The sequence below is a fragment of the Sprattus sprattus genome, assembly GCF_963457725.1.
Source record: "Sprattus sprattus genome assembly, chromosome: 8".
In the NCBI taxonomy this organism is placed as follows: Eukaryota; Metazoa; Chordata; class Actinopteri; order Clupeiformes; family Clupeidae; genus Sprattus; species Sprattus sprattus.
The window spans coordinates 27,915,806-27,928,305 of record NC_137927.1 but is presented as its reverse complement, the minus strand read 5'-3'; the positions used below and the strand labels follow the sequence as shown (position 1 = coordinate 27,928,305).

Sequence of the window (12,500 nt, the reverse complement as noted above, 5' to 3'; positions counted from 1 at the left end):
GGAAGACACACACACACACACACACATTTTAGTAATCCAAGAAGCCTATCTGAACATCAGGGGCCGTATTCACAAAGAATCTTAGGGCTAAAAGTAGGTCATAAGTGGCGAATTTAGGAGAAACTCCTAAAAATAATGGGCGTGTCAGTCTTAAATGTAGGACTCCTAATTTTTTTTACTAAGAACAATTCACAAAATATTTAATCCCTAAAAGTAGCACCTAAGTCTAGGACAGCTTAAAACTCCTCATGAGGACTCCTAAATCACTAAGACCTATTCACAAAAAATCGTAAGATGGCTGCAGCCGACTTGGAATTGATAAAAGACATTGCTTAAACCGTGAAGGTATTAATATTGTCGTAGAATTAGCGCGGGATGCAATGACGCCTTTAAACAACGATGTGTCCCGAAGTGAAATGTTTGGAAACATAAAGATTTTTGTTTGGCTTCGCGGAAAACGCAACTGACGACACTGGGAATCATCAGTCAGCCGTTTAATTCATCAAACTATCAACGCACTGTAGACCCCACATCATCCAACAGTTTATCCAGACAATCGCCTATTACACAATATCAAAGTAAATTCCATGGCGATCGCAGGAATGTCCAGTGACGGGACACACATTACAATAATTCGTCCACCGTGGCCTGGATGTACCGATGACTGGTGCATTTCAACGGAGAGCGGTCGCAGGTTTTTGAGAACTTACCAGCTGGATGCCGCTGGGGTGACAGTGGCTATTGGGACCAGTAGGCTTTCGCCTAGGCTACGGTTCACGTTCGTTTCGCTTTGATCAATTAAGATTGGAGGGCTTGAAGGGCCGTATGTGCTGATATTTGAAGTGGTCAAGGGCTGGAAATATAATATCCTAACAGTTTGCTGGGTGCTTTAATTATTACTGCCTTGATTGCATGCAATTGCCATATTTTATATTGATCGCTTTATATTTCTCTTAACGTGCTAAGTGTCATTCCCGTTGGATGCACAAACTTGTCATCATGCGTGTGCATTCTGCTAACTGCACTGTCCATAACTATTTAATATGACTTAATTTGAAGCCTAGGTTATTCTCTTATTTTCAGTCGATATAGTGGGATTGTTAGAGAGACGTCACGAATGAGTTTTTAATGAGAGAGCCTGTCAACAACCAATCACCGTCCTCACCCCTTCTAAACTCGTGCATGAGAAGCGACGTCATCCATAGCAACGGAGTTTTTATCTTAAGCTTAGGAGTTGGTATTATCCTTAGTATGAGTAGGTCTCAGAGCCGTTGTGAATCACTTTTAAGAAATTACTCCTACGTAAAAGGTTTTAGCGCGAGTTAGGAGCACTCCTAGTGGTAAGATAAAAGGCTTTGTGAATACGGCCCCAGGTTTTGATACGATGTTGATCATTATTTGACTTGTATTGCTCTTGATTTTATGTAAAGCACTTTGAACTGCGACTCTTGAAGGAAATGTGCTCTATAAATAAAGTCTTACTTACTTACACACACCCACACACACCCACACACACACACACACACACACACACACACACACACACACACACACACACACACACACACACACACACACACACACACACACACACACACACACACACACACATTTCATGCCAGGTTAGTCAATGATTTACAAACAGTAAAATCTAGCTTTTGTACATGGAAAGATCAGTACGCAACTGTCTATACACACAACTGGGAAGACATAGGGGGGGGGATAAATATAATCGATAGACTGGGCCTCCCCCAGATTGATGGAGATCATAGCCAGAGATTGGGGTTAAGAAAGGTAATTCGTCTCCTCTGGATCCTAACTCAACAGGTAGAGGACATAGTAATGATTCGCCACAGACTGTGGAAGACCCACACACATACACACACTCCCACACACACACACACACACTTACAAACACACACACACACTAACTCAACAGGTAGAGGACATGGTAATGATCCGCCTCAGACTGTGGAAGACCCACACACATACACACACTCCCACACACACACACACACACACTTACAAACACACACACACACTAACTCAACAGGTAGAGGACACGGTAATGATCCGCCTCAGACTGTGACAGACCCAGCATGTGAACATGTCAATCAGCAACACAAACAAGGCTGCCGGTCGTAAATGGAGGATTCCTTTTAGAAACCTGCGGTTCCGCCAAACACAGACACACACACACACACACACACACACACACACACACACACACACACACATTGAGTCGTAAATGGGAGGACTCATTTTAGAAACCTGTGGTTCCGCCAAACACAGACACACACACACAACCACACACACACACACACACACACACACACACACACACACACACACACACACACAGACACACACACACACACACACACACACACACACACACACACACACACACACACACACACACACATTGAGTCGTAAATGGGAGGACTCCTTTTAGAAACCTGTGGTTCCGCTATTTAGAAACAAACATTCTCAAAAAACAAGAGGAATAATTTGCTCCATTTCTGTGTGGCATTGCGCAGAAGAGAAGAACACACGTATTCACACTCACAGCCTTGGAGTCATTACCACCTAGTTCTACCACAGATTCAACAGCACGCTCGGTACAAACATCACAAGCACACAACCGAAAGGTCACAGAGGTGCAAAGCTTGTAAAATCAGGCCATTTGGAGTCATTTTAGTCAAAAATACACCAAGTCTCCAGCCACTCTGGCAGATGCTCACAAAAGCAGCTGTTTCCAGTGTTTCCAGGAGTGATCCTCTGTACAGTGAGTGTGCGCTGATTCCTATCGGAGCAGGTGTTGTCAGGCCGGTTCCCATGGCGATGGCCAGAGAAACAAAAACACTCATCAGTGAGAAGAAGCAGAGAAACACACAAACACAAACAAGAGCCAGGGAAGGCCCAGAAATCATTGAACTCCTCCTCCTTTGGCAGTGTGGTGTAAAGGGGTAGTCCGTGTGGGGATTTCAATCAAGGTTTGATTGAAGTTGATTTGATTTTATTTGGGAGAAAACCCCACTGCAGATAACCTGCTTTGGTGAAGATGATCACCATAGAGGACGCACACACACCCATCTGACACATAAGGCGAATCAGCAACCATATGGGCCAGGGTAGCGGGGTCTACGTCCGCCTGATAATGCCCGGGGCATTAAGATGTGCACCTGCAATAGCTTTTAGATAGTAAGGCTCATTCAAAGACAGTCTTTGAGGCTAAACGCTCAAGACGCAACAACGGCAAAGAGGGAAAACAATTACAACATTAGCCCTGCTAGCATGAGCGGGCATTCGAAGCACGTCACTGATGAGGGGGGGTGTATGGAAGCGCATGTCAGAAGGGAAAAAATAAACTTCATTAGCATCAGCAGTCAGGGATGGAAGGCCTAATTCCCAACATGGATGTTACACCCTGTTCATTAGTGCCTCTAGCAATCAGCGTTGAGCTCAGGGGGTGACGGCCTACTGTGAAAGGATCTGCCACCATCCTGTCTGCGTCCCGTCACACACAGCGACGTACAGCAGATGTGAATGGAGGGACTGAAGACACGAGGAGTGTGCACAGGGAGGAGAGGAAGAGGAGAGGAGAGGAGTAGGAGGAGGAAGAGAGCAGAGGAGGAGTAGAATGAGGAGTAGAATGAGGATGAGGAGGTGGCGGTGGAGGATGAGCAGGAAGAGAGGAGGAAGAGAGGAGAGGTGGTTTCTCTACCAATTTTTTAGCTCAGTTTTCCCTCTCTCCTTTCCTTTCTCACTTCTCTTGTTCAATCTCTTACTCTCCATCTCTCTCTCTCTCTGGCACTCTCTACCTCCTACATCCTCTGGGAGAGAGCATGGTGATCTGCTTCGTTTCACTTCAAAGATCCCTCTCCCCTCCCTCTCCTCTCCTCTCCCCTCCCTCTCCTTTCCTCTGCCTCTCCTCTCGTTTCCCTTTCCTCTTCTTTCCCCCTGCCTGTCCTTTCCCCTGCCTCTCCTGTCCTCTCCTCTTTTCTCCTCTCCGTGGCCAGCCGTGGGCTCACTCTAAAGCAGGAGCAGGAGTACGATAGGCACCCAAAAGCATCCCTCTACGTAGTTCTGTTAACTTCTCTCATTGAGGGCACTCGCGACCCGAGCTGTTGAAGTCTGCACACACGGATACATCGAACCTCATTCTCATGTTGAGCATGGCTGAGACACACTGTTCCCCCTCTCCTCTCCTCTCCGGCACGCTAGGCAAACCATAGTAATTATCACCCCCAGCCCAGCGGCAATTGCTAACCGTTCTGAAAAACCCAGGGGCCGTCTGTCATGTGCAATTGCTTAGCACCTCCCCCCCGAATGGAGTCTATTCGCCGAGGCTGGTCAGTTCCTCTGAAGCTTATATTGCTACCGCTGCGCTTATGTCCTGTGAATTCAATTCAAACGTATTTATATGGCGACAAAACAATACAATTGTCTCAAGGCGCTTTACAGAGCCCTGTGAAGACAACAGCAAGTGCATCTTTCTCTTTAAGTGTGTTCGTGGACGACAGTTAGAAGTTCATATTTTTCCTCTGTTGAGAGATGGGAGGTGCAAGGTCAACGGATGAACGTCCTGTTCCTTTCCACTATGAGATAATGAGATGATCCTGCTGGGTTTCCATAGGCACAGGGGTGGACAGCAGTGATTGGTCAACCTCACACAATCCAAAGACCACGGATGTGAATTCAGTAACACTGAAGTCAGACGCTGCTGAGAGAAAAATGCTGACAGTCGATCTGAGATCAAATAAACCTTTTAAAGTACATGGGTGTATCTAAGGGAAAATAAATAAATAAAAGATCAGACACACACACACAGACAGACAGACAGACAGACAGACAGACAGACAGACACACAGACTCACACACACACACACACACACACACACACACACACACACACACACACAGATCAAGCGATGCCGTCTTGCCTAATCAAAAACGAATCAATTTAAACTTAAGCAATTACTCTGGTCAGGATTATTAAAAGTAGTGGACTGAAACGTGCAGCCTTTGAGATTCCAAATCAAAGGCTTTTTCTGGTGTTTCAAGACAGGAGGCAGAAGAATCCAATACGAGCCGGGTGTGGACAGTGAACAGGCAGGTAAAGGATGTCTTTCTTATTACACAACCTGATGTCTCGACACGGGGTCGACAACCAGATGTGGAGTGGCCATTCTCTGGACAAGTGACTTCCACCGCGCAGAGAAGAGGAGGGAGGCCATAACAGTGTGTCAGGATGAAGAGGAGGACAGAACACCATTACAGTGTGTGTCAGGATGAAGAAGAATGATGGAGAGCAAACTCGGGAGGGGGTGGGGGGGTGGGGGGGTTGTATAGTGTTATCAGCCAGCATGGGGTTAGTGGGGTCTCAGTGAGGTCCATAACGAGGCTGAGGGATGAGGGGTAACAGTGGGGGGTGAAGAGCAGAGAGATGTGCTCTTTTCACCTCCATGTGTAGGGGAAGCCAGGGTGATTTATAATGGAGGTCTTCCCAGTCCCTCAGTCATGGCAACAAAAATATTTCAGCATGATTATATTGTCAGTTCAAGTTCAAGTTCAAATAGGTGAACTAGTAAGGAAGACTGGATTGTCAACATGGTAGACAATTACTGTGCCCCGGAATGCAAAAATAAATGTCTGAAAGACGACGGCAAGTTGTTGTCTACAGCGTGTGAATGCTAGTCTCAGATACACTCCAGTGGGTGAATGTTAGTCTCAAGTGCTGTTCGTAATACAGATAGCCCTATCATTTAATCGAACACTCTCTATCCGCAACGATCCGAATCGGGGGTAAAAAGTGAGTAGATTTGAATCGGTACGGGGGCTGGTGTTCGTGTGCATGGATTCACGCAACCTGATGACGTCATTGTCCCACGTGATCCACACGCGATCTCCAACCAATATATATAACACTTGTTGTTGCTTTACATCTCACTCATGGTGTGTCTCGAACTCACTCTCATTAATCCAGCCTACTGATTTTTGTTTAGCCTCCTATCTTGATCTAATTCTTTTTATTCAGACGTTACATAACTTTCATGACCACAAATATAAATTGGCCAGCGATTTAATTTGCTTTTTTATTCATAAATTGATGTAAAATGGTCGGAGCAAAGCCTCATGGGAAATGGGATGACAGACATGTTATGTTGTACTGTTCCAAACTCTTTATTATCAATAGACAATAGAATTCATTTTTGCATAACCTTTAGTCTGACCAATGATTTTATTAACCATAATGTAACGTTGCTAATTGGAGCTTGAATGTCTTGTGTAATGTGTTTATCCGTGTGCTGTGCTCCTGTACCGTGTGCTGTGTAGTATTTTCTTCTACGTTTTTCAAGTTTTTTCAGTTGTCTGTAGCAGCGCTAAAGCGGCACCAACAGGTGTGGGGTATGTACTACAGCCCGTTCAACCCAATCTGGTGGCTCCGTCTTTACGCAAATCTCTCGTTACCAGGCTCCATCCTTACAGAATTAAAAGATTGATTTGTGTGAAAAATGAACCCGATTCAGTGAAACAAGGCTCCGTCTAAATTCAGCCTCAGATACACTCCAGCGTGTGAATGCTAGTCTTAGATACACCAGCGTGTGAATGCTAGTCTTAGATACTCCAGTGTGTGAATGCTAGTCTCAGATACACTCCAGTGTGTGAATGCTAGTCTCCAGCGTGTGAATGCTAGTCTCCAGCGTGTGAATGCTAGTCTCCAGCGGGTGAATGCTAGTCTCCAGTGTGTGAATGCTAGTCTCCAGCGTGTGAATGCTAGTCTCCAGCGTGTTAATGCTAGTTTCCAGCGTGTGAATGTTAGTCTCCAGCGTGTGAATGCTAGTCTCCAGCGTGTGAATGCTAGTCTCCAGCGTGTGAATGCTAGTCTCCAGCGTGTGAATGCTAGTCTCAGATACACTCCAGCGTGTGAATGCTAGTCTCCAGCGTGTGAATGCTAGTCTCCAGCGTGTGAATGCTAGTCTCCAGCGTGTGAATGCTAGTCTCCAGCGTGTTAATGCTAGTCTCAGATACAAGTCCATTCTCCATCTTATGCAACCAAATGAGGCCATGTTTAGTTATTAACTAAATATGTTGAATGGACAAAATGCCTTCAACTGTTAATTCTGTGCCTACCAGCCCCCCCACCTCGACGCACACACACACACACACACACACACACACACACACACACACACACACTCACCCACCCACCCACCCACCCCCAAGTCTTTTATGTGCTAGATTGGGTGGGCCTAACAGGATTTCATTGGCATCCAAATGGAACACCTTTCTCTCCCTTCCTCCCTTTCTCTCTCTCTCTCTCTCTTCCCCTTTTCTCTCAGCATGCGTGGATGAGTATTTACAAAGCAGTAGAGTAGTACCAAAAAAAAGAGAAAGGGAAGAAAATGGAGAAAAAAAATGACACACAGAGAAAAAGACTAGATCTGAGCGTGTGTGCCCAAGGCCTAACACTGGAGATGCCTGCAGAACACAGTGATGAAGTCCTCAAACCCAAATCACTGGCTTCCTCTCGGGCCAATATGAGCCATTGTGCGCTGCCTGTGTGTGTGTGTGTGTGTGTGTGTGTGTGTGTGTGTGTGTGTGTACGTTTGTGTGTGTGTGTGTGTGTGCCATTGTGCGCTGCCTGGAACAAGGCACAGTGGTCATCCCGACAGCAGGAAGTCTTGCTCTGCAGAGGCAGATGCAAAAGAAAGAAAGAAGTCGGCGACTCCATTTCGGCGGCAAGCCACAAAGTAATGCAGCGCAGAGGGGGAGAGCAGGCGGGAACAAGCACAAACACACACAGACACACACACACACACACGCACAAACACACACACACACACACACACACACACGGCTACAGACAAACAAAACTACAATACAGACAGCAACCGAATAATCTGCACCACAGCCCTGGGAGGGGGTAATGAAAATCCCACTATTGTCCCCCTGGTGGTACTGGTGTACGTGTGGTGTGGTGTGTGTGTGTGTGTGTGTGTGTGTGTGTGTGTGTGTGTGTGTGTGTGTGGGACATAAAAAATAAGAGGCAGGGAGAAAGGGGGAGGAAATGAGGGAGGGAAGGATTGAGGAAATCACATTAGTTGAGCTGGCATACACCACACATTTCCACACGCTCAGAGCTCTATGTAGGTAAACAGCACAACACATTTCCACACGCTCAGAGCTCTATGTAGGTAAACAGCACAACACATTTCCACACGCTCAGAGTTGTATGGAGTTAAACAGCACAACACACTTTCACACGATCAGAGTTGTATGGAGTTAAACAGCACAACACACTTTCACACGATCAGAGTTGTATGTAGTTAAACAGCACAACACAAAGTACACAGTTCTGAAATCATACATCTGTTACGTGCTGTCCAAATTCATTGTTTGGGTCAAATTCAGCTAATTTCTCGTAATGGTCTTCATGCTGCCCAACTAATGTTTTTGTGTGTGTGTGTGTGTGTGTGTGTGTGTGTGTGTGTGTGTGTGTGCAGGTGTGTGTGTGTGTGTGCAGGTGTGTGTGTGGGAAACAGGCCAAGCCTGTGTGTGTGTGTGTGTGTGTGTGTGTGTGTGGGTGTGTGTGTGTGTGTGTGCTACTGCTGTGGACAGGGAAGTGTGTGTTTGTGTGTGTGTCTGTGTGTCTGTGTGTCTGCTACTGGTGTGGACAGGGGAGACAGGATTAAGATGAACATTCCAGTGATTTTATGTGATTAGATTAGAAAGTAGTTGAATCGAATGGATCTTTGAACTGCCTGTAATGACATGATCAAAACACACAGATGCAATATGGGTATTCTACGCCAATATCTCCAGAAATCCTCCCAAACTGTGTTCATAGAGAACTCGAAACGCTTCAAATGAAAATGAAAGCATCCCGTCAGTCATGTCTGCAGTCCTGCATCACACCCAAAGCAGTCCCCCAAGACCATCTGGGAGTGAGCAGAGAAGTTTGGGAGGAAATATCACTCTCTTCTCTCCAAAACCTGATTAATAATGCAGGCAAGCCGACTCCAAGAGAGCAACCACACACACACACGCACGCGCGCACGCTCACGCTCACACACACACACACACAACGATACCGATACCGTCAAAGGCAGCCACTCCTCTCACATTTCACTCCCTCCTTTCCCTGTCTTTTCTTCCCTTCCCTTTCCTTTTCTTCTCATCCCTTTCTTTTCCGTCTTCCTCTCGTCGCAGCAGGTAGGCTACACAGTGAGTCACAAACATTAAAAATAGTCATATTAATTCAAAACCTCCCGGATAATTGATTGCGAGGCACCAAGTCCAGAGAGGAAAATCAGAGAAAATTGTCTGACTGCGGTGATCTTGAGTGAAACAGGAAATTTCAGGGGAGCGATAATGTAATTTAGCATTTGCTTGATGTAACCTCCATCTCCAGTGTCAGAATGACCCAGCCTGTTTCTTTGGTTGAGTGACAGCTAGCTCACCAGAACGACTGAACAACGGTCACCTATTCAACACTCTGGTTTTAGCCCCAATCTGAGTGACACCGCAGCCATAAATCAATTTCAGTACTCGCCGTGTGGCCTCGACTTGAGCGAATCCAGGAGCAGAAAAGGCTCTTTTACATCTGCAAGCAGGCGAGAGGCGCTCTGTTCTACCCTGCGCCCATGAAGTCTGCGCGGAAGTTGCGCTTGCAAGAACAAATAACTGAAGCTTCATTTCCATAATCTCCACTGATGCAAAAGGCCAGCCCTTCAGAGCAGGAAAGCTGGGCTTCACAAAACAAAAGACAAGGGTCAAGGTGATGAGCTTGCTGCATAAGATAGGCCAAATATGGACAAAGACTGATTGAACAAACTAATGTCTGTCTGCCAAAATCCCAAACGGCCCCCCCTCCCATCCTTCTTTGCGCCAAGAGGTGGTGCGGTTCAGATGAAAATGAATCTAGACTCTCTGGCTCCCATGCCAATGGGTGCATTACTGTTGTTATTCTGACTCTGGATGACATTTCCCTCCTCCCAAGTGAATGTGTCTGGCAATTTAAAGCAGAACAAATGTCTTACTTAACGATCCCTAACAAGAAGTTACATGGCTAAAGTTTTCAAGCCAACCGTGAAATAAACACAAACAAAACAGGGACTCATACAATATTTAGACACAACACTGGTGCAACAGTGGTTTCGGGGATACAATTTAAAAAAAAAAGAAAGGGGGGAAATAAAAAAATAAATAAATAAAGCAAAAACAAACTCGCCGAGGCACCGGAACACCCGGGGACAAAATGTGATGAGAGGACGAGATGAAGACACTATTTAAAGCACAAACACACACGACTGCAGATAGGAACGGATTCCCAGGGCTTTGGAAAATCACACACAGATGCAGCACACCGTGCAGCACAGCGTCGGTTGCTATGTCACCACTTCACTGATCGGTTGCTATGGCACCACTTCACTGATAGTCACTGATGTTGTTATGGTTGCTATGGCACCACTTCACTGATCGGTTGCTATGTCACCACTTCACTGATAGTCACTGATGTTGTTAAGGTTGCTATGGCACCACTTCACTGATCGGTTGCTATGGCACCACTTCACTGATCGGTTGCTATGTCACCACTTCACTGATAGTCACTGATGTTGTTATGGTTGCTATGTCACCACTTCACTGATAGTCACTGATGTTGTTATGGTTGCTATGGCACCACTTCACTGATCGGTTGCTATGTCACCACTTCACTGATAGTCACTGATGTTGTTATGGTTGCTATGGCACCACTTCACTGATCGGTTGCTATGGCACCTCTTCACTGATAGTCACTGATGTTGTTATGGTTGCTATGGCACCTCTTCACTGATAGTCACTGATGTTGCTATGGTGCCTCACTTTGTCCTTAGAGAACCCTTGAGGGTTCTACAAAGAACTTGGGACAGCACCTAGAATGGTTCCATGTACAACCCTTAACAGGTTTCGTTATGAGGGGCCAAACCACCCTTAAAGAGGCATTAGAAGTGTCAACGTCTAGTGACTTAACCAGCTACAATTATATACTACATGTACCCAATCATGTTTAAAGACAACATTTTGTCTTTCTATCACATCAAAGCACATCATGAGTATAAACAGGGTTTCTGCAGGTTTCAACAAGTTAAATTTAAGACTTTTTGACCATTATGACTCAAATAATATATATAATAAAGCTGGAAAGCAAAGAAAGAGAGAGAGAGCATCTCAGGCAAATGACTGCCCTGCTCGAGCTCCAGTCTAGTGCAGCCGGTGACATGGCATCACCTGCCTGGCCAGCGCCCACTCTCGCCTTGAGACACAGACATGGGCCTCGTCCACAAAATGAGGCGGAAAACAAAAAGTGAGGCGAGGCAAGCCTTGGAACATAAGTGGATGCTTTTCAGAGCGAGTGAATGACTGACTAGCAGGAGCGCGCGCACTGCCACCGCACCCATTAGCTGTGACCTTGGATGGGCGGCCGTGGCTGATTTGTGGAGCTCTTGAGGGGGCCCTCCACCATATTCTCCTGCCATTCCGCTTGCTTTGTGGCACCTCAGAGTGAAGTGTTTATCTCTGTGGAGCCTCCTCAAGTCTCGAGCTCCTTGTGTCCTTCCCCTCGCCCTGCCAATGTAATGCGTCAACAAAGCACTTCATGCCACCGCCAACCATGAATACCATGTCTGATGATGATCTGCAGTCAGTGTGCAGTAACCTAGAATGCTGGACGGAGCAAGAAAGCCTCTTTATAGGGTCAGTTCAGGGCTAATGTGCTAATGTTTCTTCAGAGTCTCGGGCTTTGGCCTATTTTTCCAGTGGCCCTTTCAGTCACGCCTGGGCAGCTAAAGTTCACCAACAGGGCAATCCGAACGAAACAGCCAAACTAAGACTTAACTTTTACTTTTCCTTATGGAGTCAAACGCTAAGCAAAAAGCAGAGTAAATAAGTGTAACACAGTGATGCCAGTCAGAGACCACAAACGTGGTTATAGTTTAAAATCAATAAGTAAGAGAAAAGAGAGAGAGAAACAAACAGTGAACTGTACAAAACACTTCAAACAGCTGTGGCCCATGAACAAAACCTTGAGGGACACCTTCGTACAGGAAGACTTCACTTCATTACCATAGTGATAGCAATCAAAGATAATTCTGAAATCACTAGTGTGGTATAAGCGAAAACATACAATAATAATCAGTGCATAGGCAAGGATATAATAATACAAATATTAATAATAACAACTGTCTTAGAAAAGTTAGCAGAGTATATTCCGCAAAAATAACACCATTTCTGTCCAGCATAGCATGCTCTGAGGCTGCTCTGTGCTTAGACCTCAAACCACACTGATGTGAAACTGGCATAGAGGGCAGGGACAAGAAAATACTTCCACATTACTAATGACTCCAGAGTGCTGGCTTGCAGTGCTATAATCAGCAATAATGTGCATCATTTTGAAGTGATTTTCACCTAATTTGAGTCGTCCTCGTCGACTGAAAACACCTATTTAAAAAAAGGAA

General features: G+C 45.7%; 1 protein-coding gene across 1 annotated transcript in view; it reads right to left on the bottom strand.

Annotated features, from left to right (window-relative positions):
- The window catches only part of pigg (phosphatidylinositol glycan anchor biosynthesis class G (EMM blood group)), a gene marked incomplete at its 3' end in the record, with an annotated part of 103,990 nt that overhangs the window by 71,995 nt on the left and 19,495 nt on the right, over positions 1–12,500 (bottom strand).